Source organism: Anser cygnoides, chromosome Z (genome assembly GCF_040182565.1).
Source record: "Anser cygnoides isolate HZ-2024a breed goose chromosome Z, Taihu_goose_T2T_genome, whole genome shotgun sequence".
Taxonomy (NCBI): domain Eukaryota; kingdom Metazoa; phylum Chordata; class Aves; order Anseriformes; family Anatidae; genus Anser; species Anser cygnoides.
Window position 1 is genome coordinate 56,421,101 of NC_089912.1, and position 5,581 is coordinate 56,426,681.

At 38.4% G+C, this 5,581-nt stretch overlaps 1 long non-coding RNA gene across 1 annotated transcript; it reads left to right on the forward strand.

Moving 5' to 3' along the window:
• Nucleotides 1-247: 247 nt before the first annotated feature.
• LOC136789141 (uncharacterized) lies at nt 248-3,373 on the forward strand. The gene is made up of 3 exons (XR_010827954.1): nt 248-1,391; nt 2,996-3,124; nt 3,216-3,373. It is a non-coding gene; the product is annotated as an uncharacterized lncRNA (long non-coding RNA).
• The last annotated feature ends 2,208 nt before the right edge of the window (nt 3,374-5,581 follow it).

Here is a 5,581-nt window from a genome sequence, read left to right on the forward strand (position 1 = left end):
TAAGTTCCATTTGACATCAGTCAGTAGGGGATGCAAGCCCAGATACTATAATTTTTCTAGAAACTAAACTGTTATTTTTTATTTTTGGTCAAAGCAACAATTTTTTTTTTAATTGTTGTGAATAAAAGGTTGCCATTCTTTTCTTTCTTTTGTTTCTTTCCCTTCTCCTTCTCTACATGCAACCAGGAAGGGAAAAAAAAAAAAGAAAAAAAAAAAAGAAAAAAAAAAAAAAGAGGCAGAAAAAGAAGAAGATGACCCAGAGTTATTGATGTTTGGATTAGAACCTCTGGGATTTTTAGTACTTCACTGAGCTATGCTAAGAGTTTTTGTCCTTTTAACATACACGTAATTTTTTTCCGATTAATTATTTTGACAATGAAATAAAGGCTATTGCACTGTGCATTGCTGCTTATTGTTTAGACATTGGTGAATGGGATCAACCTTTTATTCAGTCTCACTAATGAATGTACATACTTCAGTCTCTCCCATAAGATTCACCTCTTTGGAAATATATGTCAATTAAACTTTTGAGACTGATCCACTCATCAGAGCTACCAGCTGTTTCAAAGGGCGGGACACCAGGAGGAACATGGAGACACTCCAGACCACACCATCCTTGGCTCTGTAGAAAACCAAACTAATAAGAACATACACCATTCCATGATCAGCAAAATTAATGAACTCTGTTTTCCCATAAATGTTCCTCTTGTTGTAAGCTGAATTTGGCACAGAGGAATATTCAGTCTCTAGTGGAAATATATTTCCCTAAATCCACTTTATTTGTGGATTCTCTGGTACTTAAGGAGGATCACACACTGCAGCTTTACCTTTACTAAGGCACATTTCACAGGTCTGTCTCTTTATATAGCCACCTACTTTCATGAAATTTATAGGAAATTATCTACTTTCAGATTCTATATTTGGCTTAGTTTGCTCAAAGATTCTAAAGTCAACAGGGAAGTCAACAGATGTATGCAGATGCAGGGACAAAAAAAATCACTAAAAATATTAAAAAAATTGAACTGGTGATTATCTAGATTTTTACTAATATCAGAAATTATTTTGTGTTCTTTGAAATTGTGTTTTTTGTTGTTGTTGTGGTTGTTGTTTGTTTGTTTGTTTGTTTTGTTCTGGCCAGTCCTGGATAATGGTCACAATTCAGAGATGAGAAACCAAAGCATAAAATGTTCAGAGGCTGCACATGGTTACCCAGGAAAGACATATGAATCCCATTCCTGTGCCTTCAGTGCAAGAATGCTATTGATTGAATGCTACAAGAAAATTATCATGAGAAGTGGATGACCTCTTTTGCAGAAAGACCTTTCACTTCTTCCACCAGACCACATCCTCTGTGGGGGCACTTGTACTGTTCAGTGGGGACTCCTAATGTGGTGAGCTAAACTAATTTTCCAACATAATTACTCCTACTTAAGGCAGTTGCATTTTGTTGTCTAAAAGGAAATCAGTGATTCTGTGAAAGCTGAGTGTTACATTCCTGAAAGTTGAGTGTTCTGTTGCTGTTCAGTCACTCAGGAATTTTTTTAATTCTTCTCATTTTCATTCTACAGGGACAAACATTAATAATCTTTCTGGAAAATTATTTTCCTTTGTCTTTCAAATAAAAATGGACTTTTTTGTCTTTCTTGTCCTCCTTGCGTGAACACTTACCATGCTGGATTTAAGTGCCTGGAGCAGCTGTGTCTAGGTCCTATTGGATATAATGAGGAAACCAGGGTCCCATAGAGATTGTAATGCTGATGTCCTGGGAGCCTGAGCTGGAACTAACCTGCTCAAAAGCTACCATAAACCATAGGTAACATCTGTGAATGGTCAGTATAATGAATACTTAGAAGATGCTATAATCCCAATTGCAGTCTAGGAAAAAAGAAAAAAAAAAAAAGACAAAACAACAACAACAACAAAACACCACCAGCCTCCCTAAAAACAACAACTACCTCCCCTCCTCCCCCACCCTGCCACCCCCCCAGAAAATCCAAGCCCTCCAAAATCCGACAACAACCAATAAAAAAACTTATCTGCAGACCTTGGGTGAAATGAGAAAGGCCTCAGAAAATGGTGTGGAAAATAGAAACATTCTTTATTTATAATCAGCTCAAGGCAAGTTAGTTTTAGGAGACTTCTTTGACATGAGTCTTTTTTCTTCTGTCATTTTGTATATGACTCACAGAAGATTTCTTTTTCTCCTCTTCCACTTTCTCTCTTTCTCTCCTTTTTCATTCCTTACATGAATGCTTCTTTACATACAGCTAAATTGATGTTCTCAGAGAGAATTTTGAAAAGAGAACCAGTTCATCCAGATTGAATAAATGTATATGGGATGTGGGAACATGAAGGAGATTTATGGTAACTAGGTACCCAATTCATATTTTCTAATCTAGTACACATACAGGTCAGCTGAGAGAAATCTGTGATGGCACTTGCAGATTTCCTGGAATCCCTTTAAGGGAAACTTCAAACCTACTACAACTTAGAAAGTAGTAATACCATGAAGAAGTAATTTCTCCACTATAAGTGCAGAAGTATTCTGGGATTTGGTGTATTCCTTTCCTTACAGGAAGGTCCTGTCAACTCAGGAGCTGATTGTACTCACTCCTCTCTTCATTTGTTCTTTGGTGTTCAGTCTTACAACTACCTGTCTTCTGCACTGTGAAAATATTTATTTGACACAAAGAGAAGAAAAGCATTAATATTTTATTTTCTTTTTAGCTTAAAATTGTTATATTTTTAAACTCTTTTTTTCACACAAGTTGATTTTTTTTTTTTTTGATAAAGCTAGTCAGCTAGACCTATCTGAAAATAAGATTCTGTTTTCATCAGAGTGTTTCTCACAGCAGCTACCCAAGCTATTTTGGTTGTCTTAAATTAGTAGTTTAGTTTAGTTTAGTTTAATTTAGTTTAGTTTAGTTTAGTTATTTTCTTTTATTTTAAGTAGAAATATCATTTATTGTCTCACTAGCCATGCTGTTAATTGCAGGCACAGGCAGAAGAGTTGGTGATGAAAAGTAATTCTAGACACCAGTATTTCAAATGATGGATGGAGCTATCTAGACTACCAGGAGTTTGGCTGCCCCAGGTGTCGCACCCAGGAATGAAAACAGTGGAGGTAAACTGTGGAGATCAGAAGAAGAGGGGTTAAATTTCATTCCTTGCCTTTGATTCTGTGCCGACCACAATTTCAACTCTGTGTCCTACAGGTCTGCTCTGGGAAAGACTCGGATAAATTATTTTACAAATGTGACTGGCATTTGGCCTTGAACTGTCCCTCTTAACTTTAAGGCACCTCAGCAGTGTGGAAGCCCAATGTGGAATCAGTGCAGTGTTTCAGTGTGAATCTGGTAAGAGTGGTCTTGAGTTGTTATTCATCTGGAATAAAGAGAAATTAAAATCTCACCACAGAAACCATATAAAATAACAGCAGCAATTACACAAATTAATATCTGAACAGAGTCAACCCTGAAGACCAATTCTAGTTACCTCAAATTGGAAGTTTTTATCTTCAATGCAATTACATTTGCAAATCATAAATAAATAAATAAATAAATAAATAAATAATAATAAATAATAATAATAAACTTTTGTACTAAAAAGTAGCATTCCTGCTGTGGGTATCAACAGTTTATATTGAAAACTAGAAAATTGAAGCTTTCATTTTCTTCATAAAGATACTGACTTAGATGGATTTATATCTTCCAAAGAAAATCATTCCATGCAAATTCCCACCCTGCTCTAGGTCTAAACTCCAATAAGTGACTGACATGTGGCAAGGTGATCTGCACCGTCATGTCTTTCCCATTGTCTGGTTTCTGAACAGTAATGCGGGTGTTTTAGAGAGCAAAGGAGGTACTCTGTCAGGCAGACCTCAGTGAACAGAGGTGGATCAAATATGCTATGTAGAACTGCAAGTATAGAGACAGCTGGAAAATGTAATAAGAATTTAAGAAAAAGTCTGTCGTGTGCTAAAATAGAGACTGCCACTGCATAAATAGAGATATTGAGATGGACAGAAATTCTCATGGAATTCATTAACATGAGCTCTAGCATCTGAAAACAAAATCTTCAGGATTGGACTAGGCACTTTATAGGCATTCTAGTTATTGAAATGAAATCAGCATGATCAATAAATCATTTCCATGGCCTGTCTTGGAGACCTATCTTAAAAGGGAATGAATAATCTCCCTCTATAGAAACAGAGGGGTTGTATGAGAGCTTACTCAGACATACACCAAAGGGGATGTGTTTCTGTATTTGGCCAACAAAATCCTAGAGTCAAAGGTTGAGGTTGGAAGGGACCTCTGGAGATCATCTAGTCCAACCTCCCTGCTCAGGCAGGGTCCCCTAGAGCATGTCACACGGGATTGTGACCAGACAACTTTTGAATTTCTCTAGGAAGGAGAATCCACAACCTCTCTTGGCAACCTGTTTCAGTGTTCAGTCACCCTCACACTAAAGTTTTTCTTCATCATTTCCCTTTGGCGAATCCATGCTGACTACTCCTGATTGCCTTCTTGTCTTCTACATGCTTAGAGATGGCCTCCGGGATGAGCTGTTCCATCACTTCCCATGGACTGAGGTAAGAATGACTCACCTGTAGTTCTCTGGGTCTTCCTTCTTACCTTCCCCTTTTTGAAGACTGGGGCGACATTTACTCTCTCTCTCTCTCTCTCTCTCTTTTTTTTTTTTTCCAGTCCTCAGGCACCTCTCCTGATTGTCATGACCCTTCAAAGATGACTGAGAGTGACTTAGCAATGATGTCCACCAGGAGGTCCCTCAGCACTTGAGGATGCATTCCAGAGGACTTGTGGGGGCCAAGTGTGGACTTGTGGAGGCCTAAATGATCTCTAACCCAATCCTCCTCAATAAAGGGAAAATCTTCCTTTCTCCAGCCTTTCTCCCTGGTCTCCTGGGTCAGGTACTCCTGAGGGCTGACCTTGGCAGTGAAGACTGAAGCAAAGAAAACAGTTCAGTATCTCTGCCTTCTCTGTGTCCTACATTGCTAGGGTCCCAACCCCATGCAATAGTAGGTTCATATTTTCTCTAGTTCTCCTTTTGTTGTTGCTGTATTTGAAGAAACCCTTCCTGTTGTCCTTGACATCCTTAGCCATATTTAATTCCAAGAGGACTTTGGTCTCCCTCATCACATTTCTGCATGCTCTGACAATGTCCCTATATTCCTCCAAGATTGCTTGTTCCTGTTTCCATGTCCTGTACACCTCTTGCTTATGTCTGAGTTTTGTCAGGAGTTTCTTGTTCATCCACGCAGGTCTCCTGCCCCCTTTGCTCAATTGCATAGGGATGCACTATTCTTGAATATGGAGGAAATGATCCTTGAATATTAACCATCTCTCTTAGACCCCTTTTCCTTCTAACACCAATTCCCATGGTTCCTGTCGATTCTTTCAAAAACATCCCTGAAGAGGCCAAACTTAGCTCTCCTAAAGTCCAGAACTGCAATCTTACTTATTGTTCTGCTTCCTCATCATGGTATCCTGAACTCCATGAGTTCAGTGACTATGTGGTAACTGTACCCAAGGCTGCCCTCAACCTTCAAATCTCCAACAAG